Here is a 27311-nt window from a genome sequence, read left to right as displayed (position 1 = left end):
ATGTAAAATTGCAAAGACGTTCTATGAAATGAAGGATTACCGTAAGATAAAAGGAAATATACATAGCGTCCTTAAGCTCCTAGGTAACGCTAAAATACGGTGGCCGAAAAGGGACATATCACTGAATGGACCGCATTTTGGAACGCAAACACGTCCACAGATATCACATGGGCAGTGAGCCGCAAAATGAAACGCAGGAAATATATGAATATCATCGAACCAATACACAAGAAGAAGGATACAAATCGTAAGTAAAGGAACTAATTTAAAATTGTGATAATATGAATGCAATCAATTAATGATCGGATTCTTATGTTAAGTGAAATATTCTCATTAAAAAATAGTATTAGAAAGAGACCATAAAAGTATAATATGTTCAAACAGCCTATAAAATATGGTATAAAAATTAACATAAGAAGAAGAACTAAAATACAATCAAGATACAATACTCAAACCATATTAACAGCGGTACAATTACTCCTAGTGTATCAGAAAATGCATTATTATATATATATATAATAGATTATTCTAGAGACGTTTCAATGAGGTCATTCAAACCACTAGGGTGTAAAGTCTCAAGTTTGAAAATCCAGAAATTTTCTCTCTGTTTTAGCCTATTAAACCTATTTGGCACATCTAATGGGATTTGTTCTATTGGTGTTATGACTATATTTTCAAAATTACATTTATGTTGAAAGGCACAGTGGCGAGACACACTGTGTTTAAGAAAACCCTGCTTGACATTAAAACGATGTTTATTGACCCGATTTCTCAACGTTTGGGTAGTCCGACCTACGTATTGTAAACCACAGGTACAGTGTAACAAATAAACTACGTACGAGCTCCCACAATCTAAATGATTTTTAATTGGAAAAATAGCCCTAGTTTTAAATGAGGAGAATTCGACTACTTTGTCAGAGATGTTGGCGCAACAAAAACATCTCTTATGCCCACAAGAAAAGGACCCTTTGTTAGTTGACAAGGGATCTACAGTATTCTTTTTAATATCAGGTAGTTTACTAGGCGCTAATATGTTTCTCAGGGTTTTTGATCTTCGGAACGTAATTAACGGTTTTACTGGGAGCAAGGGTTTAAGGAAGGGATCACTAGTCAAAATGTGCCAATGTTTCAAAAAAATAGATCTAATATGTTTGCTACCTTTATTAAAAGACGTAATAAAGTTTAAATTGTATTCAGTTGGTTTGGCTTTTTTAGGTAACGTTGTTTGAATACATTCTAATTGTGTCATGCCTCTAGCTCTTGATTCTGCCCCTTTAATCAGAGTCCTAGGAAAACCTTTTTCTATGAACCTTTTATTCAGGATATCACACTCTCTATTAAAACTACAATCATCAGAGCAATTCTTTCTTATTCTGCGGAATTGTCCAAAAGGGACATTTTTAAGCCAAGGAGTGTAATGAGCACTCCTGAAATCCAGATAGCTATTTACGTCCACACTTTTAAAATGAGTATTGGTAGAGAAATGTTTGCCATTATTAGTTATCGTAAGATCTAAAAAGTCAATAGTGGTCCCTGAAAAAGTATACGTAAAATTTAAACCAAAATGATTGTTGTTTAAAAGATCTATAAAAGCAATAGCAGAGGTCATGTCACCCTTCCAAATGAAAAATAAATCGTCAATGTAACGTTTATAGAAGACGATGTTATTAGAAAAATTATGTACATTCAAAATGTGGGATTCCTCAAAACAACCCATATACAGGTTAGCGTAAGAGGGTGCGAAACGCGACCCCATTGCACACCCCTTTAACTGTCTATAAAAATAATTGTCAAATGTAAAAACATTGTGTGTTAAAATGAAATCTATGCATTCAATAATAAAATTGAGCTGTTTGTTAGAAAAACGGAGGTCCGATATAAGGAATGAGGAGATAGCTTCCATACCAAGAGTGTGTGGGATGTTGGTATACAAAGAGGACACATCAGCAGTTAAAAAGCTCAGTTCAGATATATCACAGTTAGATTGCAATGCAAGAAGCTCCCTAATCAATTGAGTGGAGTCCTTGAGAAAAGAAGGTAAATTTAAAACGAATGGTTGTAAATGGATATCAATAAAATGGGACAAATTATTAGTAAGAGATCCTATTCCAGAAATAATAGGTCTGCCTGGAGGGTTTGACAAGGACTTATGTATCTTTGGGAGATGATACATAAAAGGGGTAGCAGGAAAAGGTACAGTGAGGAAACTCCTCTCTTTTTTGCTTAATAAGTCGTCATTAAAAGCTGTCTCAATGAGTGTCTTATATTCCTGTTCATACTTCGGAATAGGGTTAAAAGTGAGTTTTTCGTAAAATAATGTGTCCGATAATAATCTCAACGCTTCGTTGACATAGAGGAGATTATGTCAACGAAGCGTTGAGATTATTATCGGACACATTATTTTACGAAAAACTCACTTTTAACCCTATTCCGAAGTATGAACAGGAATATAAGACACTCATTGAGACAGCTTTTAATGACGACTTATTAAGCAAAAAAGAGAGGAGTTTCCTCACTGTACCTTTTCCTGCTACCCCTTTTATGTATCATCTCCCAAAGATACATAAGTCCTTGTCAAACCCTCCAGGCAGACCTATTATTTCTGGAATAGGATCTCTTAATAATAATTTGTCCCATTTTATTGATATCCATTTACAACCATTCGTTTTAAATTTACCTTCTTTTCTCAAGGACTCCACTCAATTGATTAGGGAGCTTCTTGCATTGCAATCTAACTGTGATATATCTGAACTGAGCTTTTTAACTGCTGATGTGTCCTCTTTGTATACCAACATCCCACACACTCTTGGTATGGAAGCTATCTCCTCATTCCTTATATCGGACCTCCGTTTTTCTAACAAACAGCTCAATTTTATTATTGAATGCATAGATTTCATTTTAACACACAATGTTTTTACATTTGACAATTATTTTTATAGACAGTTAAAGGGGTGTGCAATGGGGTCGCGTTTCGCACCCTCTTACGCTAACCTGTATATGGGTTGTTTTGAGGAATCCCACATTTTGAATGTACATAATTTTTCTAATAACATCGTCTTCTATAAACGTTACATTGACGATTTATTTTTCATTTGGAAGGGTGACATGACCTCTGCTATTGCTTTTATAGATCTTTTAAACAACAATCATTTTGGTTTAAATTTTACGTATACTTTTTCAGGGACCACTATTGACTTTTTAGATCTTACGATAACTAATAATGGCAAACATTTCTCTACCAATACTCATTTTAAAAGTGTGGACGTAAATAGCTATCTGGATTTCAGGAGTGCTCATTACACTCCTTGGCTTAAAAATGTCCCTTTTGGACAATTCCGCAGAATAAGAAAGAATTGCTCTGATGATTGTAGTTTTAATAGAGAGTGTGATATCCTGAATAAAAGGTTCATAGAAAAAGGTTTTCCTAGGACTCTGATTAAAGGGGCAGAATCAAGAGCTAGAGGCATGACACAATTAGAATGTATTCAAACAACGTTACCTAAAAAAGCCAAACCAACTGAATACAATTTAAACTTTATTACGTCTTTTAATAAAGGTAGCAAACATATTAGATCTATTTTTTTGAAACATTGGCACATTTTGACTAGTGATCCCTTCCTTAAACCCTTGCTCCCAGTAAAACCGTTAATTACGTTCCGAAGATCAAAAACCCTGAGAAACATATTAGCGCCTAGTAAACTACCTGATATTAAAAAGAATACTGTAGATCCCTTGTCAACTAACAAAGGGTCCTTTTCTTGTGGGCATAAGAGATGTTTTTGTTGCGCCAACATCTCTGACAAAGTAGTCGAATTCTCCTCATTTAAAACTAGGGCTATTTTTCCAATTAAAAATCATTTAGATTGTGGGAGCTCGTACGTAGTTTATTTGTTACACTGTACCTGTGGTTTACAATACGTAGGTCGGACTACCCAAACGTTGAGAAATCGGGTCAATAAACATCGTTTTAATGTCAAGCAGGGTTTTCTTAAACACAGTGTGTCTCGCCACTGTGCCTTTCAACATAAATGTAATTTTGAAAATATAGTCATAACACCAATAGAACAAATCCCATTAGATGTGCCAAATAGGTTTAATAGGCTAAAACAGAGAGAACATTTCTGGATTTTCAAACTTGAGACTTTACACCCTAGTGGTTTGAATGACCTCATTGAAACGTCTCTAGAATAATCTATTATATATATATATAATAATGCATTTTCTGATACACTAGGAGTAATTGTACCGCTGTTAATATGGTTTGAGTATTGTATCTTGATTGTATTTTAGTTCTTCTTCTTATGTTAATTTTTATACCATATTTTATAGGCTGTTTGAACATATTATACTTTTATGGTCTCTTTCTAATACTATTTTTTAATGAGAATATTTCACTTAACATAAGAATCCGATCATTAATTGATTGCATTCATATTATCACAATTTTAAATTAGTTCCTTTACTTACGATTTGTATCCTTCTTCTTGTGTATTGGTTCGATGATATTCATATATTTCCTGCGTTTCATTTTGCGGCTCACTGCCCATGTGATATCTGTGGACGTGTTTGCGTTCCAAAATGCGGTCCATTCAGTGATATGTCCCTTTTCGGCCACCGTATTTTAGCGTTACCTAGGAGCTTAAGGACGCTATGTATATTTCCTTTTATCTTACGGTAATCCTTCATTTCATAGAACGTCTTTGCAATTTTACATTAATGCTTAGTATACGTATTCTGTATTTTATTAATATAAGGACTTTTGTAGATATTATGGTGTTTTTTGATCGTAGTTGTTCGTTCTTAATATGCTACTAATTATTTTATTATTCTCTGCATTTTTAACATTATTTATCACTTTGTATTTATGTAACACGTTTTACCCTGAAACAAACTTGTTAATGTGTTGTTTTGGGCGTTAGCAGTATGCAATCTTTACATTTGACCTTTGATCCGCCCTTATGGGCGTTTCTTTTGGGTTGTGAATGGCAATCATCTCATTTCATTGTGTATTTAAACGTGTGCACATCGCACAATGTGTATTGGCCTGATGAAGACGCCGGTTCGGCGTCGAAACGCGTAGCCCTTTTCAATAAACATTTCAATTCAATTATTGCCTTGACATTGGTTATAGCAGCGCCGGTGGTCCACTTTTTTCTTTTATTAATAGATTCTGGAGATGGAACTTTGATCCAGGAATTTATTCTAATAGCCATATTTGGAGTAAGGGAGGAATTTTTCCCCTAATGACAACATTGGAATGCACTCCAAGACAGTTTTTGCCTTCCTCTGGATCAACACGGCAGGTTTATAGGTTGAATTTGATGGACCTTTTTTCAATATTATCAACTATTCAACTCTGTAACAAGCATGTAACTTCCATGGCCCATACGGGGACCAAACCCGTGACCTTGGTGTTATTAGCACCACGCTCTAACCAACTGAGCTAACCGGCCACTTTTACACCAAAGATTCACGTCACGTCAGTAGAAAATACATGCAAACGTGTATTCATATTGATATCCTATTAACCTGAATAATAAAATAAACTTGCAATTTTTACTACTCAAAAAGCATTGGACAAATTGCTTTTGTGTTTTCCATTCCACCCCACAAAGAGTTTTCTTCAGTACATTATATGGTACATTAAATGCTGCCATTAAAAACAAGAACTTGTCTCGCTAAAAACAAGCCCTTATATGACTATGAGGACGGAAAAATAATAAAGTTATGACTATCGGAATACAAAGAGGCAAAATCAAGATATTATTTTTGTCCTTAAGGTTGAAATTGGACCTCTAAGATGATTTCATGCAACAAACTCTGCATTTCTATAAATCACCGGTTAGACCATACATGGAATATTGTGTACAGTTTTGAGCACCTGTGTATGAGAAGGACATTGCTGAACTAGAATGCGTGCAAAGAAGGGAAAGCAAGGTAATTAAAGGACCTCATTACAGACGGGGATTCTTTACTGTAAGAGCAGTTCGACGATTGAACTCTCTGCCACATTGAAAAGTGTTTTTTTGAAAAATATAAAATGTCATCATATTTGTACCAGATTCTGGAGATGGAACTTTGATCCAGGAATTTATTCTAATAGCCATATTTGGAGTAAGGGAGGAATTCTTCCCCTAATGACAACATTTGAATGCACTCCAAGACAGTTTTTGCCTTCCTCTGGATCAACACGGCAGGTTTATAGGTTGAATTTGATGGACCTTTTTTCAATATTATCAACTATTCAATAAGCATGTAACAAAAGTGAGCTTCCATGGCCCATACGGGGATCGAACCCGTGACCTTGGCGTTATTAGCACCACGCTCTAACCAACTGAGCTAACCGGCCACTTTTAGACCAAAGACTCACGTCACGTCAGTAGAAAATACATGCAAACGTGTATTCATATTGATATCCTATTAACCTGAATAATAAAATAAACTTGCAATTTTTACTACTCAAAAAGCATTGGACAAAATTCCTTTTGTGTTTTCCATTCCACCCACAAAGAGTTTTCTTCAGTACATTATATGGTACATTAAATGCTGCCATTAAAAACAAGAACTTGTCTCGCTAAAAACAAGCCCTTATATGACTATGAGGATGGAAAAATAATAAAGTTATGACTATCGGAATACTAAGAGGCAAAATCAAGATATTATTTTTGTCCTTAAGGTTGAAATTGGACCTCTAAGATGATTTCATGCAACAAACTCTGCATTTCTATAAATCACCGGTTAGACCATACATGGAATATTGTGTACAGTTTTGAGCCCCTTTGTATGAGGACATTGCTGAACTAGAATGCGTGCAAAGAAGGGAAAGCAAGGTAATTAAAGGACCTCATCACAGACGGGGATTCTTTACTGTAAGAGCAGTTCGACGATTGAACTCTCTGCCACATTGAAAAGTGTTTTTTTGAAAAATATAAAATTTCATCATATTTGTACCAGATTCTGGAGATGGAAATTTGATCGAGGAATTTATTCTAATAGCCATATTTGTTGTAAGGGAGGAATTTTTCCCCTAGTGACAACATTGGAATGCACTCCAAGACAGTTTTTGCCTTCCTCTGGATCAACACAGCAGGTTTATAGGTTGAATTTGATGGACCTTTTTTCAATATTATCAACTATTCAACTCTGTAACAAGCATGTAACAAAAGTGAGCTTCCATGGCCCATACGGGGATCGAACCCGTGACCTTGGCGTTATTAGCACCACGCTCTAACCAACTGAGCTAACCGGACACTTTTACACAAAATATTCACGTCACGTCAGTAGAAAATACATGCAAACGTGTATTCATATTGATATCCTATTAACCTGAATAATAAAATAAACTTGCAATTTTTACTACTCAAAAAGCATTGGACAAATTGCTTTTGTGTTTTCCATTCCACCCCACAAAGAGTTTTCTTTCAGTACATTATATGGTACATTAAATGCTGCCATTAAAAACAAGAACTTGTCTCGCTAAAAACAAGCCCTTATATGACTATGAGGACGGAAAAATAATAAAGTTATGACTATCGGAATACAAAGAGGCAAAATCAAGATATTATTTTTGTCCTTAAGGTTGAAATTGGACCTCTAAGATGATTTCATGCAACAAACTCTGCATTTCTATAAATCACCGGTTAGACCATACATGGAATATTGTGTACAGTTTTGAGCACCTGTGTATGAAAAGGACATTGCTGAACTAGAATGCGTGCAAAGAAGGGAAAGCAAGGTAATTAAAGGACCTCATCACAGACGGGGATTCTTTACTGTAAGAGCAGTTCGACGATTGAACTCTCTGCCACATTGAAAAGTGTTTTTTTGAAAAATATAAAATGTCATCATATTTGTACCAGATTCTGGAGATGGAACTTTGATCCAGGAATTTATTCTAATAGCCATATTTGGCGTAAGGGAGGAATTTTTCCCCTAATGACAACATTGGAATGCACTCCAAGACAGTTTTTGCCTTCCTCTGGATCAACACGGCAGGTTTATAGGTTGAATTTGATGGACCTTTTTTCAATATTATCAACTATTCAATTCTGTAACAAGCATGTAACAAAAGGGAGCTTCCATGGCCCGTATGGGGATCGAACCCGTGACCTTGGCGTTATTAGCACCACGCTCTAACCAACTGAGCTAACCGGCCACTTTTACACCAAAGATTCACGTCACGTCAGTAGAAAATACATGCAAACGTGTATTCATATTGATATCCTATTAACCTGAATAATAAAATAAACTTGCAATATTTACTACTCAAAAAGCATTGGACAAATTGCTTTTGTGTTTTCCATTCCACCCCACAAAGAGTTTTATTTCAGTACATTATATGGTACATTCCGATAGTCATAACTTTATTATTTTTCCTTCCTCTGGATCAACACGGCAGGTTTATAGGTTGAATTTGATGGACCTTTTTTCAATATTATCAACTATTCAACTCTGTAACAAGCATGTAACAAAAGGGAGCTTCCATGGCCCGTATGGGGATCTAACCCGTGACCTTGGCGTTATTAGCACCACGCTCTAACCAACTGAGCTAACCGGCCACTTTTACACCAAAGATTCACGTCACGTCAGTAGAAAATACATGCAAACGTGTATTCATATTGATATCCTATTAACCTGAATAATAAAATAAACTTGCAATATTTACTACTCAAAAAGCATTGGACAAATTGCTTTTGTGTTTTCCATTCCACCCCACAAAGAGTTTTATTTCAGTACATTATATGGTACATTAAATGCTGCCATTAAAAACAAGAACTTGTCTCGCTAAAAACAAGCCCTTATATTACTATGAGGACGGAAAAATAATAAAGTTATGACTATCGGAATACAAAGAGGCAAAATCAAGATATTATTTTTGTCCTTAAGGTTGAAATTGGACCTCTAAGATGATTTCATGCAACAAACTCTGCATTTCTATAAATCACCGGTTAGACCATACATGGAATATTGTGTACAGTTTTGAGCACCTGTGTATGAGAAGGACATTGCTGAACTAGAATGCGTGCAAAGAAGGGAAAGCAAGGTAATTAAAGGACCTCATCACAGACGGGGATTCTTTACTGTAAGAGCAGTTCGACGATTGAACTCTCTGCCACATTGAAAAGTGTTTTTTTGAAAAATATAAAATGTCATCATATTTGTACCAGATTCTGGAGATGGAACTTTGATCCAGGAATTTATTCTAATAGCCATATTTGGAGTAAGGGAGGAATTTTTCCCCTAATGACAACATTGGAATGCACTCCAAGACAGTTTTTGCCTTCCTCTGGATCAACACGGCAGGTTTATAGGTTGAATTTGATGGACCTTTTTTCAATATTATCAACTATTCAACTCTGTAACAAGCATGTAACAAAAGTGAGCTTCCATGGCCCGTACGGGGATCGAACCCGTGACCTTGGCGTTATTAGCACCACGCTCTAACCAACTGAGCTAACCAGCCACTTTTACACCAAAGATTCTCGTCACGTCAGTAGAAAATACATGCAAACGTGTATTCATATTGATATCCTATTAACCTGAATAATAAAATAAACTTGCAATTTTTACTACTCAAAAAGCATTGGACAAATTGCTTTTGTGTTTTCCATTCCACCCCACAAAGAGTTTTATTTCAGTACATTATATGGTACATTAAATGCTGCCATTAAAAACAAGAACTTGTCTCGCTAAAAACAAGCCCTTATATGACTATGAGGACGGAAAAATAATAAAGTTATGACTATCGGAATACAAAGAGGCAAAATCAAGATATTATTTTTGTCCTTAAGGTTGAAATTGGACCTCTAAGATGATTTCATGCAACAAACTCTGCATTTCTATAAATCACCGGTTAGACCATACATGGAATATTGTGTACAGTTTTGAGCACCTGTGTATGAGAAGGACATTGCTGAACTAGAATGCGTGCAAAGAAGGGAAAGCAAGGTAATTAAAGGACCTCATCATAGACGGGGATTCTTTACTGTAAGAGCAGTTCGACGATTGAACTCTCTGCCACATTGAAAAGTGTTTTTTTGAAAAATATAAAATGTCATCATATTTGTACCAGATTCTGGAGATGGAACTTTGATCCAGGAATTTATTCTAATAGCCATATTTGGAGTAAGGGAGGAATTTTTCCCCTAATGACAACATTGGAATGCACTCCAAGACAGTTTTTGCCTTCCTCTGGATCAACACGGCAGGTTTATAGGTTGAATTTGATGGACCTTTTTTCAATATTATCAACTATTCAACTCTGTAACAAGCATGTAACAAAAGTGAGCTTCCATGGCCCGTATGGAGATCGAACCCGTGACCTTGGCGTTATTAGCACCACGCTCTAACCAACTGAGCTAACCGGCCACTTTTACACCAAAGATTCACGTCACGTCAGTAGAAAATACATGCAAACGTGTATTCATATTGATATCCTATTAACCTGAATAATAAAATAAACTTGCAATTTTTACTACTCAAAAAGCATTGGACAAATTGCTTTTGTGTTTTCCATTCCACCCCACAAAGAGTTTTATTTCAGTACATTATATGGTACATTAAATGCTGCCATTAAAAACAAGAACTTGTCTCGCTAAAAACAAGCCCTTATATGACTATGAGGACGGAAAAATAATAAAGTTATGACTATCGGAATACAAAGAGGCAAAATCAAGATATTATTTTTGTCCTTAAGGTTGAAATTGGACCTCTAACATGATTTCATGCAACAAACTCTGCATTTCTATAAATCACCGGTTAGACCATACATGGAATATTATGTACAGTTTTGAGCACCTGTGTATGAGAAGGACATTGCTGAACTAGAATGCGTGCAAAGAAGGGAAAGCAAGGTAATTAAAGGACCTCATCACAGACGGGGATTCTTTACTGTAAGAGCAGTTCGACGATTGAACTCTCTGCCACATTGAAAAGTGTTTTTTTGAAAAATATAAAATGTCATCATATTTGTACCAGATTCTGGAGATGGAACTTTGATCCAGGAATTTATTCTAATAGCCATATTTGGAGTAAGGGAGGAATTTTTCCCCTAATGACAACATTGGAATGCACTCCAAGACAGTTTTTGCCTTCCTCTGGATCAACACGGCAGGTTTATAGGTTGAATTTGATGGACCTTTTTTCAATATTATCATCTATTCAACTCTGTAACAAGCATGTAACAAAAGTGAGCTTCCATAGCCCGTACGTTGATCGAACCCGTGACCTTGGCGTTATTAGCACCACGCTCTAACCAACTGAGCTAACCGGCCACTTTTACACCAAAGATTCACGTCACATCAGTAGAAAATACATGCAAACGTGTATTCATATTGATATCCTATTAACCTGAATAATAAAATAAACTTGCAATTTTTACTACTCAAAAAGCATTGGACAAATTGCTTTTGTGTTTTCCATTCCACCCCACAAAGAGTTTTCTTTCAGTACATTATATGGTACATTAAATGCTGCCATTAAAAACAAGAACTTGTCTCGCTAAAAACAAGCCCTTATATGACTATGAGGACGGAAAAATAATAAAGTTATGACTATCGGAATACAAAGAGGCAAAATCAAGATATTATTTTTGTCCTTAAGGTTGAAATTGGACCTCTAAGATGATTTCATGCAACAAACTCTGCATTTCTATAAATCACCGGTTAGACCATACATGGAATATTGTGTACAGTTTTGAGCACCTGTGTATGAGAAGGACATTGCTGAACTAGAATGCGTGCAAAGAAGGGAAAGCAAGGTAATTAAAGGACCTCATTACAGACGGGGATTCTTTACTGTAAGAGCAGTTCGACGATTGAACTCTCTGCCACATTGAAAAGTGTTTTTTTGAAAAATATAAAATTTCATCATATTTGTACCAGATTCTGGAGATGGAACTTTGATCCAGGAATTTATTCTAATAGCCATATTTGGAGTAAGGGAGGAATTCTTCCCCTAATGACAACATTTGAATGCACTCCAAGACAGTTTTTGCCTTCCTCTGGATCAACACGGCAGGTTTATAGGTTGAATTTGATGGACCTTTTTTCAATATTATCAACTATTCAATAAGCATGTAACAAAAGTGAGCTTCCATGGCCCATACGGGGATCGAACCCGTGACCTTGGCGTTATTAGCACCACGCTCTAACCAACTGAGCTAACCGGCCACTTTTACACCAAAGATTCACGTCACGTCAGTAGAAAATACATGCAAACGTGTATTCATATTGATATCCTATTAACCTGAATAATAAAATAAACTTGCAATTTTTACTACTCAAAAAGCATTGGACAAATTGCTTTTGTGTTTTCCATTCCACCCCACAAAGAGTTTTCTTTCAGTACATTATATGGTACATTAAATGCTGCCATTAAAAACAAGAACTTGTCTCGCTAAAAACAAGCCCTTATATGACTATGAGGACGGAAAAATAATAAAGTTATGACTATCGGAATACAAAGAGGCAAAATCAAGATATTATTTTTGTCCTTAAGGTTGAAATTGGACCTCTAAGATGATTTCATGCAACAAACTCTGCATTTCTATAAATCACCGGTTAGACCATACATGGAATATTGTGTACAGTTTTGAGCACCTGTGTATGAGAAGGACATTGCTGAACTAGAATGCGTGCAAAGAAGGGAAAGCAAGGTAATTAAAGGACCTCATTACAGACGGGGATTCTTTACTGTAAGAGCAGTTCGACGATTGAACTCTCTGCCACATTGAAAAGTGTTTTTTTGAAAAATATAAAATTTCATCATATTTGTACCAGATTCTGGAGATGGAACTTTGATCCAGGAATTTATTCTAATAGCCATATTTGGAGTAAGGGAGGAATTCTTCCCCTAATGACAACATTTGAATGCACTCCAAGACAGTTTTTGCCTTCCTCTGGATCAACACGGCAGGTTTATAGGTTGAATTTGATGGACCTTTTTTCAATATTATCAACTATTCAATAAGCATGTAACAAAAGTGAGCTTCCATGGCCCATACGGGGATCGAACCCGTGACCTTGGCGTTATTAGCACCACGCTCTAACCAACTGAGCTAACCGGCCACTTTTACACCAAAGACTCACGTCACGTCAGTAGAAAATACATGCAAACGTGTATTCATATTGATATCCTATTAACCTGAATAATAAAATAAACTTGCAATTTTTACTACTCAAAAAGCATTGGACAAATTGCTTTTGTGTTTTCCATTCCACCCCACAAAGAGTTTTCTTTCAGTACATTATATGGTACATTAAATGCTGCCATTAAAAACAAGAACTTGTCTCGCTAAAAACAAGCCCTTATATGACTATGAGGACGGAAAAATAATAAAGTTATGACTATCGGAATACAAAGAGGCAAAATCAAGATATTATTTTTGTCCTTAAGGTTGAAATTGGACCTCTAAGATGATTTCATGCAACAAACTCTGCATTTCTATAAATCACCGGTTAGACCATACATGGAATATTGTGTACAGTTTTGAGCACCTGTGTATGAGAAGGACATTGCTGAACTAGAATGCGTGCAAAGAAGGGAAAGCAAGGTAATTAAAGGACCTCATTACAGACGGGGATTCTTTACTGTAAGAGCAGTTCGACGATTGAACTCTCTGCCACATTGAAAAGTGTTTTTTTGAAAAATATAAAATTTCATCATATTTGTACCAGATTCTGGAGATGGAACTTTGATCCAGGAATTTATTCTAATAGCCATATTTGGAGTAAGGGAGGAATTCTTCCCCTAATGACAACATTTGAATGCACTCCAAGACAGTTTTTGCCTTCCTCTGGATCAACACGGCAGGTTTATAGGTTGAATTTGATGGACCTTTTTTCAATATTATCAACTATTCAATAAGCATGTAACAAAAGTGAGCTTCCATGGCCCATACGGGGATCGAACCCGTGACCTTGGCGTTATTAGCACCACGCTCTAACCAACTGAGCTAACCGGCCACTTTTACACCAAAGACTCACGTCACGTCAGTAGAAAATACATGCAAACGTGTATTCATATTGATATCCTATTAACCTGAATAATAAAATAAACTTGCAATTTTTACTACTCAAAAAGCATTGGACAAATTGCTTTTGTGTTTTCCATTCCACCCCACAAAGAGTTTTCTTCAGTACATTATATGGTACATTAAATGCTGCCATTAAAAACAAGAACTTGTCTCGCTAAAAACAAGCCCTTATATGACTATGAGGACGGAAAAATAATAAAGTTATGACTATCGGAATACAAAGAGGCAAAATCAAGATATTATTTTTGTCCTTAAGGTTGAAATTGGACCTCTACGATGATTTCATGCAACAAACTCTGCATTTCTATAAATCACCGGTTAGACCATACATGGAATATTGTGTACAGTTTTGAGCACCTGTGTATGAGAAGGACATTGCTGAACTAGAATGCGTGCAAAGAAGGGAAAGCAAGGTAATTAAAGGACCTCATCACAGACGGGGATTCTTTACTGTAAGAGCAGTTCGACGATTGAACTCTCTGCCACATTGAAAAGTGTTTTTTTGAAAAATATAAAATGTCATCATATTTGTACCAGATTCTGGAGATGGAACTTTGATCCAGGAATTTATTCTAATAGCCATATTTGGAGTAAGGGAGGAATTTTTCCCCTAATGACAACATTGGAATGCACTCCAAGACAGTTTTTGCCTTCCTCTGGATCAACACGGCAGGTTTATAGGTTGAATTTGATGGACCTTTTTTCAATATTATCAACTATTCAACTCTGTAACAAAAGTGAGCATCCATGGCCCATACGGGGATCGAACCCGTGACCTTGGCGTTATTAGCACCACGCTCTAACCAACTGAGCTAACCGGCCACATTTACACCAAAGATTCACGTCACGTCAGTAGAAAATACATGCAAACGTGTATTCATATTGATATCCTATTAACCTGAATAATAAAATAAACTTGCAATTTTTACTACTCAAAAAGCATTGGACAAATTGCTTTTGTGTTTTCCATTCCACCCCACAAAGAGTTTTCTTTCAGTACATTATATGGTACATTAAATGCTGCCATTAAAAACAAGAACTTGTCTCGCTAAAAACAAGCCCTTATATGACTATGAGGACGGAAAAATAATAAAGTTATGACTATCGGAATACAAAGAGGCAAAATCAAGATATTATTTTTGTCCTTAAGGTTGAAATTGGACCTCTAACATGATTTCATGCAACAAACTCTGCATTTCTATAAATCACCGGTTAGACCATACATGGAATATTATGTACAGTTTTGAGCACCTGTGTATGAGAAGGACATTGCTGAACTAGAATGCGTGCAAAGAAGGGAAAGCAAGGTAATTAAAGGACCTCATCACAGACGGGGATTCTTTACTGTAAGAGCAGTTCGACGATTGAACTCTCTGCCACATTGAAAAGTGTTTTTTTGAAAAATATAAAATGTCATCATATTTGTACCAGATTCTGGAGATGGAACTTTGATCCAGGAATTTATTCTAATAGCCATATTTGGAGTAAGGGAGGAATTTTTCCCCTAATGACAACATTGGAATGCACTCCAAGACAGTTTTTGCCTTCCTCTGGATCAACACGGCAGGTTTATAGGTTGAATTTGATGGACATTTTTTCAATATTATCAACTATTCAACTCTGTAACAAGCATGTAACAAAAGTGAGCTTCCATGGCCCGTACGGGGATCGAACCCGTGACCTTGGCGTTATTAGCACCACGCTCTAACCAACTGAGCTAACCGGCCACTTTTACACCAAAGATTCACGTCACGTCAGTAGAAAATACATGCAAACGTGTATTCATATTGATATCCTATTAACCTGAATAATAAAATAAACTTGAAATTTTTACTACTCAAAAAGCATTGGACAAATTGCTTTTGTGTTTTCCATTCCACCCCACAAATAGTTTTATTTCAGTACATTATATGGTACATTAAATGCTGCCATTAAAAACAAGAACTTGTCTCGCTAAAAACAAGCCCTTATATGACTATGAGGACGGAAAAATAATAAAGATATGACTATCGGAATACAAAGAGGCAAAATCAAGATATTATTTTTGTCCTTAAGGTTGAAATTGGACCTCTAAGATGATTTCATGCAACAAACTCTGCATTTCTATAAATCACCGGTTAGACCATACATGGAATATTGTGTACAGTTTTGAGCACCTGTGTATGAGAAGGACATTGCTGAACTAGAATGCGTGCAAAGAAGGGAAAGCAAGGTAATTAAAGGACCTCATCACAGATGGGGATTCTTTACTGTAAGAGCAGTTCGACGATTGAACTCTCTGCCACATTGAAAAGTGTTTTTTTGAAAAATATAAAATGTCATCATATTTGTACCAGATTCTGGAGATGGAACTTTGATCCAGGAATTTATTCTAATAGCCATATTTGGAGTAAGGGAGGAATTTTTCCCCTAATGACAACATTGGAATGCACTCCAAGACAGTTTTTGCCTTCCTCTGGATCAACACAGCAGGTTTATAGGTTGAATTTGATGGACCTTTTTTCAATATTATCAACTATTCAACTCTGTAACAAGCATGTAACAAAAGTGAGCTTCCACGGCCCGTACGGGGATCGAACCCGTGACCTTGGCGTTATTAGCACCACACTCTAACCAACTGAGCTAACCGGCCACTTTTACACCAAAGATTCACGTCACGTCAGTAGAAAATACATGCAAACGTGTATTCATATTGATATCCTATTAACCTGAATAATAAAATAAACTTGCAATTTTTACTACTCAAAAAGCATTGGACAAATTGCTTTTGTGTTTTCCATTCCACCCCACAAAGAGTTTTCTTTCAGTACATTATATGGTACATTAAATGCTGCCATTAAAAACAAGAACTTGTCTCGCTAAAAACAAGCCCTTATATGACTATGAGGACGGAAAAATAATAAAGTTATGACTATCGGAATACAAAGAGGCAAAATCAAGATATTATTTTTGTCCTTAAGGTTGAAATTGGACCTCTAAGATGATTTCATGCAACAAACTCTGCATTTCTATAAATCACCGGTTAGACCATACATGGAATATTGTGTACAGTTTTGAGCACCTGTGTATGAGAAGGACTTTGCTGAACTAGAATGCGTGCAAAGAAGGGAAAGCAAGGTAATTAAAGGACCTCATCACAGACGGGGATTCTTTACTGTAAGAGCAGTTCGACGATTGAACTCTCTGCCACATTGAAAAGTGTTTTTTTGAAAAATATAAAATTTCATCATATTTGTACCAGATTCTGGAGATGGAACTTTGATCCAGGAATTTATTCTAATAGCCATATTTGGAGTAAGGGAGGAATTTTTCCCCTAATGACAACATTGGAATGCAATCCAAGACAGTTTTTGCCTTCCTCTGGATCAACACGGCAGGTTTATAGGTTGAATTTGATGGACCTTTTTTCAATATTATCAACTATTCAACTCTGTAACAAGCATGTAACAAAATTGAGCTTCCCGTACGGGGATCGAACCCGTGACCTTGGCGTTATTAGCACCACGCTCTAACCAACTGAGCTAACCGGCCACTTTTACACCAAAGATTCACGTCACGTCAGTAGAAAATACATGCAAACGTGTATTCATATTGATATCCTATTAACCTGAATAATAAAATAAACTTGCAATTTTTACTACTCAAAAAGCATTGGACAAATTGCTTTTGTGTTTTCCATTCCACCCCACAAAGAGTTTTCTTTCAGTACATTATATGGTACATTAAATGCTGCCATTAAAAACAAGAACTTGTCTCGCTAAAAACAAGCCCTTATATGACTATGAGGACGGAAAAATAATAAAGTTATGACTATCGGAATACAAAGAGGCAAAATCAAGATATTATTTTTGTCCTTAAGGTTGAAATTGGACCTCTAAGATGATTTCATGCAACAAACTCTGCATTTCTATAAATCACCGGTTAGACCATACATGGAATATTGTGTACAGTTTTGAGCACCTGTGTATGAGAAAGACATTGCTGAAATAGAATGTGTGCAAAGAAGGGAAAGCAAGGTAATTAAATGACCTCATCACAGACGGGGATTCTTTACTGTAAGAGCAGTTCGACGATTGAACTCTCTGCCACATTGAAAAGTGTTTTTTTTTTAAATATAAAATTTCATCATATTTGTACCAGATTCTGGAGATGGAACTTTGATCCAGGAATTTATTCTAATAGCCATATTTGGAGTAAGGGAGGAATTTTTCCCCTAATGAGAAAATTGGAATGCACTCCAAGACAGTTTTTGCCTTCCTCTGGATCAACACGGCAGGTTTATAGGTTGAATTTGATGGACCTTTTTTCAATATTATCAACTATTCAACTCTGTAACAAAAGTGAGCTTCCATGGCCCGTACGGGGATCAAACCCGTGACCTTGGTGTTATTAGCACCACGCTCTAACCAACTGAGCTAACCAGCCACTTTTACACCAAAGATTCACGTCACGTCAGTAGAAAATACATGCAAACGTGTATTCATATTGATATCCTATTAACCTGAATAATAAAATAAACTTGCAATTTTTACTACTCAAAAAGCATTGGACAAATTGCTTTTGTGTTTTCCATTCCACCCCACAAAGAGTTTTCTTCAGTACATTATATGGTACATTAAATGCTGCCATTAAAAACAAGAACTTGTCTCGCTAAAAACAAGCCCTTATATGACTATGAGGACGGAAAAATAATAAAGTTATGACTATCGGAATACAAAGAGGCAAAATCAAGATATTATTTTTCCATTCCACCCCACAAAGATTTTTCTTTCAGTACATTATATGGTACATTAAATGCTGCCATTAAAAACAAGAACTTGTCTCGCTAAAAACAAGCCCTTATATGACTATGAGGACGGAAAAATAATAAAGTTATGACTATCGGAATACAAAGAGGCAAAATCAAGATATTATTTTTGTCCTTAAGGTTGAAATTGGACCTCTAAGATGATTTCATGCAACAAACTCTGCATTTCTATAAATCACCGGTTAGACCATACATGGAATATTGTGTACAGTTTTGAGCACCTGTGTATGAGAAGGACATTGCTGAACTAGAATGCGTGCAAAGAAGGGAAAGCAAGGTAATTAAAGGACCTCATCACAGACGGGGATTCTTTACTGTAAGAGCAGTTCGACGATTGAACTCTCTGCCACATTGAAAAGTGTTTTTTTGAAAAATATAAAATTTCATCATATTTGTACCAGATTCTGGAGATGGAACTTTGATCCAGGAATTTATTCTAATAGCCATATTTGGAGTAAGGGAGGAATTTTTCCCCTAATGAGAAAATTGGAATGCACTCCAAGACAGTTTTTGCCTTCCTCTGGATCAACACGGCAGGTTTATAGGTTGAATTTGATGGACCTTTTTTCAATATTATCAACTATTCAACTCTGTAACAAGCATGTAACAAAAGTGAGCTTCCATGGCACGTACGGGGATCGAACCCGTGACCTTGGCGTTATTAGCACCACGCTCTAACCAACTGAGCTAACAGGCCACTTTTACACCAAAGATTCACGTCACGTCAGTAGAAAATACATGCAAACGTGTATTCATATTGATATCCTATTAACCTGAATAATAAAATAAACTTGCAATTTTTACTACTCAAAAAGCATTGGACAAATTGCTTTTGTGTTTTCCATTCCACCCCACAAAGAGTTTTCTTCAGTACATTATATGGTACATTAAATGCTGCCATTAAAAACAAGAACTTGTCTCGCTAAAAACAAGCCCTTATATGACTATGAGGACGGAAAAATAATAAAGTTATGACTATCGGAATACAAAGAGGCAAAATCAAGATATTATTTTTGTCCTTAAGGTTGAAATTGAACCTCTAAGATGATTTCATGCAACAAACTCTGCATTTCTATAAATCACCGGTTAGACCATACATGGAATATTGTGTACAGTTTTAAGCACCTGTGTATGAGAAGGACATTGCTGAACTAGAATGCGTGCAAAGAAGGGAAAGCAAGGTAATTGAAGGACCTCATCACAGACGGGGATTCTTTACTGTAAGAGCAGTTCGACGATTGAACTCTCTGCCACATTGAAAAGTGTTTTTTTGAAAAATATAAAATTTCATCATATTTGTACCAGATTCTGGAGATGGATCTTTGATCCAGGAATTTATTCTAATAGCCATATTTGGAGTAAGGGAGGAATTTTTCCCCTAATGACAACATTGGAATGCACTCCAAGACAGTTTTTGCCTTCCTCTGGATCAACACGGCAGGTTTATAGGTTGAATTTGATGGACCTTTTTTCAATATTATCAACTATTCAACTCTGTAACAAGCGTGAGCTTCCATGGCACGTACGGGGATCGAACCCGTGATACAAGGCGTTATTAGCACCACACTCTAACCAACTGAGCTAACAGGCCACTTTTACACCAAAGATTCACGTCACGTCAGTAGAAAATACATGCAAACGTGTATTCATATTGATATCCTATTAACCTGAATAATAAAATAAACTTGCAATTTTTACTACTCAAAAAGCATTGGACAAATTGCTTTTGTGTTTTCCATTCCACCCCACAAAGAGTTTTCTTTCAGTACATTATATGGTACATTAAATCCTGCCATTAAAAACAAGAACTTGTCTCGCTAAAAACAAGCCCTTATATGACTATGAGGACGGAAAAATAATAAAGTTATGACTATCGGAATACAAAGAGGCAAAATCAAGATATTATTTTTGTCCTTAAGGTTGAAATTGGACCTCTAAGATGATTTCATGCAACAAACTCTGCATTTCTATAAATCACCGGTTAGACCATACATGGAATATTGTGTACAGTTTTGAGCACCTGTGTATGAGAAGGACATTGCTGAACTAGAATGCGTGCAAAGAAGGGAAAGCAAGGTAATTAAAGGACCTCATCACAGACGGGGATTCTTTACTGTAAGAGCAGTTCGACGATTGAATTCTCTGCCACATTGAAAAGTGTTTTTTTGAAAAATATAAAATTTCATCATATTTGTACTAGATTCTGGAGATGGAACTTTGATCCAGGAATTTATTCTAATAGCCATATTTGGAGTAAGGGAGGAATTTTTCCCCTAATGACAACATTGGAATGCACTCCAAGACAGTTTTTGCCTTCCTCTGGATCAACACGGCAGGTTTATAGGTTGAATTTGATGGACCTTTTTTCAATATTATCAACTATTCAACTCTGTAACAAGCATGTAACAAAAGTGAGCTTCCATGGCACGTACGGGGATCGAACCCGTGACCTTGGCGTTATTAGCACCACGCTCTAACCAACTGAGCTAACAGGCCACTTTTACACCAAAGATTCACGTCACGTCAGTAGAAAATACATGCAAACGTGTATTCATATTGATATCCTATTAACCTGAATAATAAAATAAACTTGCAATTTTTACTACTCAAAAAGCATTGGACAAATTGCTTTTGTGTTTTCCATTCCACCCCACAAAGAGTTTTCTTCCGTACATTATATGGTACATTAAATGCTGCCATTAAAAACAAGAACTTGTCTCGCTAAAAACAAGCCCTTATATGACTATGAGGACGGAAAAATAATAAAGTTATGACTATCGGAATACAAAGAGGCAAAATCAAGATATTATTTTTCCATTCCACCACACAAAGAGTTTTCTTTCAGTACATTATATGGTACATTAAATGCTGCCATTAAAAACAAGAACTTGTCTCGCTAAAAACAAGCCCTTATATGACTATGAGGACGGAAAAATAATAAAGTTATGACTATCGGAATACAAAGAGGCAAAATCAAGATATTATTTTTGTCCTTAAGGTTGAAATTGAACCTCTAAGATGATTTCATGCAACAAACTCTGCATTTCTATAAATCACCGGTTAGACCATACATGGAATATTGTGTACAGTTTTAAGCACCTGTGTATGAGAAGGACATTGCTGAACTAGAATGCGTGCAAAGAAGGGAAAGCAAGGTAATTAAAGGACCTCATCACAGACGGGGATTCTTTACTGTAAGAGCAGTTCGACGATTGAACTCTCTGCCACATTGAAAAGTGTTTTTTTGAAAAATATAAAATTTCATCATATTTGTACCAGATTCTGGAGATGGATCTTTGATCCAGGAATTTATTCTAATAGCCATATTTGGAGTAAGGGAGGAATTTTTCCCCTAATGACAACATTGGAATGCACTCCAAGACAGTTTTTGCCTTCCTCTGGATCAACACGGCAGGTTTATAGGTTGAATTTGATGGACCTTTTTTCAATATTATCAACTATTCAACTCTGTAACAAGCGTGAGCTTCCATGGCACGTACGGGGATCGAACCCGTGATACAAGGCGTTATTAGCACCACACTCTAACCAACTGAGCTAACAGGCCACTTTTACACCAAAGATTCACGTCACATCAGTAGAAAATACATGCAAACGTGTATTCATATTGATATCCTATTAACCTGAATAATAAAATAAACTTGCAATTTTTACTACTCAAAAAGCATTGGACAAATTGCTTTTGTGTTTTCCATTCCACCCCACAAAGAGTTTTCTTTCAGTACATTATATGGTACATTAAATCCTGCCATTAAAAACAAGAACTTGTCTCGCTAAAAACAAGCCCTTATATGACTATGAGGACGGAAAAATAATAAAGTTATGACTATCGGAATACAAAGAGGCAAAATCAAGATATTATTTTTGTCCTTAAGGTTGAAATTGGACCTCTAAGATGATTTCATGCAACAAACTCTGCATTTCTATAAATCACCGGTTAGACCATACATGGAATATTGTGTACAGTTTTGAGCACCTGTGTATGAGAAGGACATTGCTGAACTAGAATGCGTGCAAAGAAGGGAAAGCAAGGTAATTAAAGGACCTCATCACAGACGGGGATTCTTTACTGTAAGAGCAGTTCGACGATTGAACTCTCTGCCACATTGAAAAGTGTTTTTTTGAAAAATATAAAATTTCATCATATTTGTACTAGATTCTGGAGATGGAACTTTGATCCAGGAATTTATTCTAATAGCCATATTTGGAGTAAGGGAGGAATTTTTCCCCTAATGACAACATTGGAATGCACTCCAAGACAGTTTTTGCCTTCCTCTGGATCAACACGGCAGGTTTATAGGTTGAATTTGATGGACCTTTTTTCAATATTATCAACTATTCAACTCTGTAACAAGCATGTAACAAAAGTGAGCTTCCATGGCCCGTACGGGGATCGAACCCGTGACCTTGGCGTTATTAGCACCACGCTCTAACCAACTGAGCTAACCGGCCACTTTTACACCAAAGATTCACGTCACGTCAGTAGAAAATACATGCAAACGTGTATTCATATTGATATCCTATTAACCTGAATAATAAAATAAACTTGCAATTTTTACTACTCAAAAAGCATTGGACAAATTGCTTTTGTGTTTTCCATTCCACCCCACAAAGAGTTTTCTTTCAGTACATTATATGGTACATTAAATGCTGCCATTAAAAACAAGAACTTGTCTCGCTAAAAACAAGCCCTTATATGACTATGAGGACGGAAAAATAATAAAGTTATGACTATCGGAATACAAAGAGGCAAAATCAAGATATTATTTTTATCCTTAAGGTTGAAATTGAACCTCTAAGATGATTTCATGCAACAAACTCTGCATTTCTATAAATCACCGGTTAGACCATACATGGAATATTGTGTACAGTTTTAAGCACCTGTGTATGAGAAGGACATTGCTGAACTAGAATGCGTGCAAAGAAGGGAAAGCAAGGTAATTAAAGGACCTCATCACAGACGGGGATTCTTTACTGTAAGAGCAGTTCGACGATTGAACTCTCTGCCACATTGAAAAGTGTTTTTTTGAAAAATATAAAATTTCATCATATTTGTACCAGATTCTGGAGATGGAACTTTGATCCAGGAATTTATTCTAATAGCCATATTTGGAGTAAGGGAGGAATTTTTCCCCTAATGAGAAAATTGGAATGCACTCCAAGACAGTTTTTGCCTTCCTCTGGATCAACACGGCAGGTTTATAGGTTGAATTTGATGGACCTTTTTTCAATATTATCAACTATTCAACTCTGTAAGAAAAGTGAGCTTCTATGGCCCGTACGGGGATCGAACCAGTGACCTTGGCATTATTAGCACCACGCTCTAACCAACTGAGCTAACCAGCCACTTTTACACCAAAGATTCACGTCACGTCAGTAGAAAATACATGCAAACGTGTATTCATATTGATATCCTATTAACCTGAATAATAAAATAAACTTGCAATTTTTACTACTCAAAAAGCATTGGACAAATTGCTTTTGTGTTTTCCATTCCACCCCACAAAGAGTTTTCTTCAGTACATTATATGGTACATTAAATGCTGCCATTAAAAAAAAGAACTTGTCTCGCTAAAAACAAGCCCTTATATGACTATGAGGACGGAAAAATAATAAAGTTATGACTATCGGAATACAAAGAGGCAAAATCAAGATATTATTTTTCCATTCCACCCCACAAAGAGGTTTCTTTCAGTACATTATATGGTACATTAAATGCTGCCATTAAAAACAAGAACTTGTCTCGCTAAAAACAAGCCCTTATATGACTATGAGGACGGAAAAATAATAAAGTTATGACTATCGGAATACAAAGAGGCAAAATCAAGATATTATTTTTGTCCTTAAGGTTGAAATTGAACCTCTAAGATGATTTCATGCAACAAACTCTGAATTTCTATAAATCACCGGTTAGACCATACATGGAATATTGTGTACAGTTTTAAGCACCTGTGTATGAGAAGGACATTGCTGAACTAGAATGCGTGCAAAGAAGGGAAAGCAAGGTAATTAAAGGACCTCATCACAGACGGGGATTCTTTACTGTAAGAGCAGTTCGACGATTGAACTCTCTGCCACATTGAAAAGTGTTTTTTTGAAAAATATAAAATTTCATCATATTTGTACCAGATTCTGGAGATGGAACTTTGATCCAGGAATTTATTCTAATAGCCATATTTGGAGTAAGGGAGGAATTTTCCCCCTAATGACAACATTGGAATGCACTCCAAGACAGTTTTTGCCTTCCTCTGGATCAACACGGCAGGTTTATAGGTTGAATTTGATGGACCTTTTTTCAATATTATCAACTATTCAACTCTGTAACAAAAGTGAGCTTACATTGCCCATATGGGGATCGAACCCGTGACCTTGGCGTTATTAGCACCACGCTCTAACCAACTGAGCTAACAGGCCACTTTTACACCAAAGATTCACGTCACGTCAGTAGAAAATACATGCAAACGTGTATTCATATTGATATCCTATTAACCTGAATAATAAAATAAACTTGCAATTTTTACTACTCAAAAAGCATTGGACAAATTGCTTTTGTGTTTTCCATTCCACCCCACAAAGAGTTTTCTTCAGTACATTATATGGTACATTAAATGCTGCCATTAAAAACAAGAACTTGTCTCGCTAAAAACAAGCCCTTGTATGACTATGAGGACGGAAAAATAATAAAGTTATGACTATCGGAATACAAAGAGGCAAAATTAAGATATTATTTTTCCATTCCACACCACAAAGAGTTTTCTTTCAGTACATTATATGGTACATTAAATGCTGCCATTAAAAACAAGAACTTTTCTCGCTAAAAACAAGCCCTTATATGACTATGAGGACGGAAAAATAATAAAGTTATGACTATCGGAATACAAAGAGGCAAAATCAAGATATTATTTTTGTCCTTAAGGTTGAAATTGAACCTCTAAGATGATTTCATGCAACAAACTCTGCATTTCTATAAATCACCGGTTAGACCATACATGGAATATTGTGTACAGTTTTAAGCACCTGTGTATGAGAAGGACATTGCTGAACTAGAATGCATGCAAAGAAGGGAAAGCAAGGTAATTAAAGGACCTCATCACAGACGGGGATTCTTTACTGTAAGAGCAGTTCGACGATTGAACTCTCTGCCACATTGAAAAGTGTTTTTTTGAAAAATATAAAATTTCATCATATTTGTACCAGATTCTGGAGATGGAACTTTGATCCAGGAATTTATTCTAATAGCCATATTTGGAGTAAGGGAGGAATTTTTCCCCTAATGACAACATTGGAATGCACTCCAAGACAGTTTTTGCCTTCCTCTGGATCAACACGGCAGGTTTATAGGTTGAATTTGATGGACCTTTTTTCAATATTATCAACTATTCAACTCTGTAACAAGCATGTAACAAAAGTGAGCTTTCATGGCCCATACGGGGATCGAACCCGTGACCTTGGCGTTATTAGCACCACGCTCTAACCAACTGAGCTAATCAGCCACTTTTACACAAAAGATTCACGTCACGTCAGTAGAAAATACATGCAAACGTGTATTCATATTGATATCCTATTAACCTGAATAATAAAATAAACTTGCAATTTTTACTACTCAAAAAGCATTGGACAAATTGCTTTTGTGTTTTCCATTCCACCCCACAAAGAGTTTTCTTCAGTACATTATATGGTACATTAAATGCTGCCATTAAAAACAAGAACTTTTCTCGCTAAAAACAAGCCCTTATATGACTATGAGGACGGAAAAATAATAAAGTTATGACTATCGGAATACAAAGAGGCAAAATCAAGATATTATTTTTGTCCTTAAGGTTGAAATTGAACCTCTAAGATGATTTCATGCAACAAACTCTGCATTTCTATAAATCACCGGTTAGACCATACATGGAATATTGTGTACAGTTTTAAGCACCTGTGTATGAGAAGGACATTGCTGAACTAGAATGCATGCAAAGAAGGGAAAGCAAGGTAATTAAAGGACCTCATCACAGACGGGGATTCTTTACTGTAAGAGCAGTTCGACGATTGAACTCTCTGCCACATTGAAAAGTGTTTTTTTGAAAAATATAAAATTTCATCATATTTGTACCAGATTCTGGAGATGGAACTTTGATCCAGGAATTTATTCTAATAGCCATATTTGGAGTAAGGGAGGAATTTTTCCCCTAATGACAACATTGGAATGCACTCCAAGACAGTTTTTGCCTTCCTCTGGATCAACACGGCAGGTTTATAGGTTGAATTTGATGGACCTTTTTTCAATATTATCAACTATTCAACTCTGTAACAAGCATGTAACAAAAGTGAGCTTTCATGGCCCATACGGGGATCGAACCCGTGACCTTGGCGTTATTAGCACCACGCTCTAACCAACTGAGCTAATCAGCCACTTTTACACAAAAGATTCACGTCACGTCAGTAGAAAATACATGCAAACGTGTA

General features: G+C 36.1%; 13 non-coding genes across 13 annotated transcripts; all 13 read right to left on the bottom strand.

The window, feature by feature from the left end:
* Positions 1 to 6275: 6275 nt before the first annotated feature.
* Positions 6276 to 6349, bottom strand: TRNAI-AAU (transfer RNA isoleucine (anticodon AAU)). Its single transcript has one exon. It is a non-coding gene; the product is annotated as a tRNA-Ile (tRNA).
* A 3040-nt stretch (positions 6350 to 9389) lies between these two features.
* Positions 9390 to 9463, bottom strand: TRNAI-AAU (transfer RNA isoleucine (anticodon AAU)). The gene has a single exon. It is a non-coding gene; the product is annotated as a tRNA-Ile (tRNA).
* Positions 9464 to 12096: 2633 nt separating this feature from the next.
* TRNAI-AAU (transfer RNA isoleucine (anticodon AAU)) lies at positions 12097 to 12170 on the bottom strand. The gene has a single exon. It is a non-coding gene; the product is annotated as a tRNA-Ile (tRNA).
* Positions 12171 to 12993: 823 nt separating this feature from the next.
* Positions 12994 to 13067, bottom strand: TRNAI-AAU (transfer RNA isoleucine (anticodon AAU)). Its single transcript has one exon. It is a non-coding gene; the product is annotated as a tRNA-Ile (tRNA).
* An 823-nt stretch (positions 13068 to 13890) lies between these two features.
* TRNAI-AAU (transfer RNA isoleucine (anticodon AAU)) lies at positions 13891 to 13964 on the bottom strand. Its single transcript has one exon. It is a non-coding gene; the product is annotated as a tRNA-Ile (tRNA).
* Positions 13965 to 14783: 819 nt separating this feature from the next.
* On the bottom strand, positions 14784 to 14857 carry TRNAI-AAU (transfer RNA isoleucine (anticodon AAU)). The gene has a single exon. It is a non-coding gene; the product is annotated as a tRNA-Ile (tRNA).
* An 831-nt stretch (positions 14858 to 15688) lies between these two features.
* TRNAI-AAU (transfer RNA isoleucine (anticodon AAU)) lies at positions 15689 to 15762 on the bottom strand. Its single transcript has one exon. It is a non-coding gene; the product is annotated as a tRNA-Ile (tRNA).
* An 831-nt stretch (positions 15763 to 16593) lies between these two features.
* On the bottom strand, positions 16594 to 16667 carry TRNAI-AAU (transfer RNA isoleucine (anticodon AAU)). Its single transcript has one exon. It is a non-coding gene; the product is annotated as a tRNA-Ile (tRNA).
* A 2798-nt stretch (positions 16668 to 19465) lies between these two features.
* Positions 19466 to 19539, bottom strand: TRNAI-AAU (transfer RNA isoleucine (anticodon AAU)). The gene has a single exon. It is a non-coding gene; the product is annotated as a tRNA-Ile (tRNA).
* A 1725-nt stretch (positions 19540 to 21264) lies between these two features.
* Positions 21265 to 21338, bottom strand: TRNAI-AAU (transfer RNA isoleucine (anticodon AAU)). The gene has a single exon. It is a non-coding gene; the product is annotated as a tRNA-Ile (tRNA).
* A 1900-nt stretch (positions 21339 to 23238) lies between these two features.
* TRNAI-AAU (transfer RNA isoleucine (anticodon AAU)) lies at positions 23239 to 23312 on the bottom strand. Its single transcript has one exon. It is a non-coding gene; the product is annotated as a tRNA-Ile (tRNA).
* Positions 23313 to 26279: 2967 nt separating this feature from the next.
* On the bottom strand, positions 26280 to 26353 carry TRNAI-AAU (transfer RNA isoleucine (anticodon AAU)). The gene has a single exon. It is a non-coding gene; the product is annotated as a tRNA-Ile (tRNA).
* Positions 26354 to 27183: 830 nt separating this feature from the next.
* TRNAI-AAU (transfer RNA isoleucine (anticodon AAU)) lies at positions 27184 to 27257 on the bottom strand. The gene has a single exon. It is a non-coding gene; the product is annotated as a tRNA-Ile (tRNA).
* Positions 27258 to 27311: the final 54 nt, after the last annotated feature.

Source organism: Rhinoderma darwinii, chromosome 3, assembly GCF_050947455.1.
Source record: "Rhinoderma darwinii isolate aRhiDar2 chromosome 3, aRhiDar2.hap1, whole genome shotgun sequence".
In the NCBI taxonomy this organism is placed as follows: Eukaryota; Metazoa; Chordata; class Amphibia; order Anura; family Rhinodermatidae; genus Rhinoderma; species Rhinoderma darwinii.
Note: the sequence above shows the minus strand (reverse complement) of the source record. Positions and strands in the feature narration are given on the sequence as shown.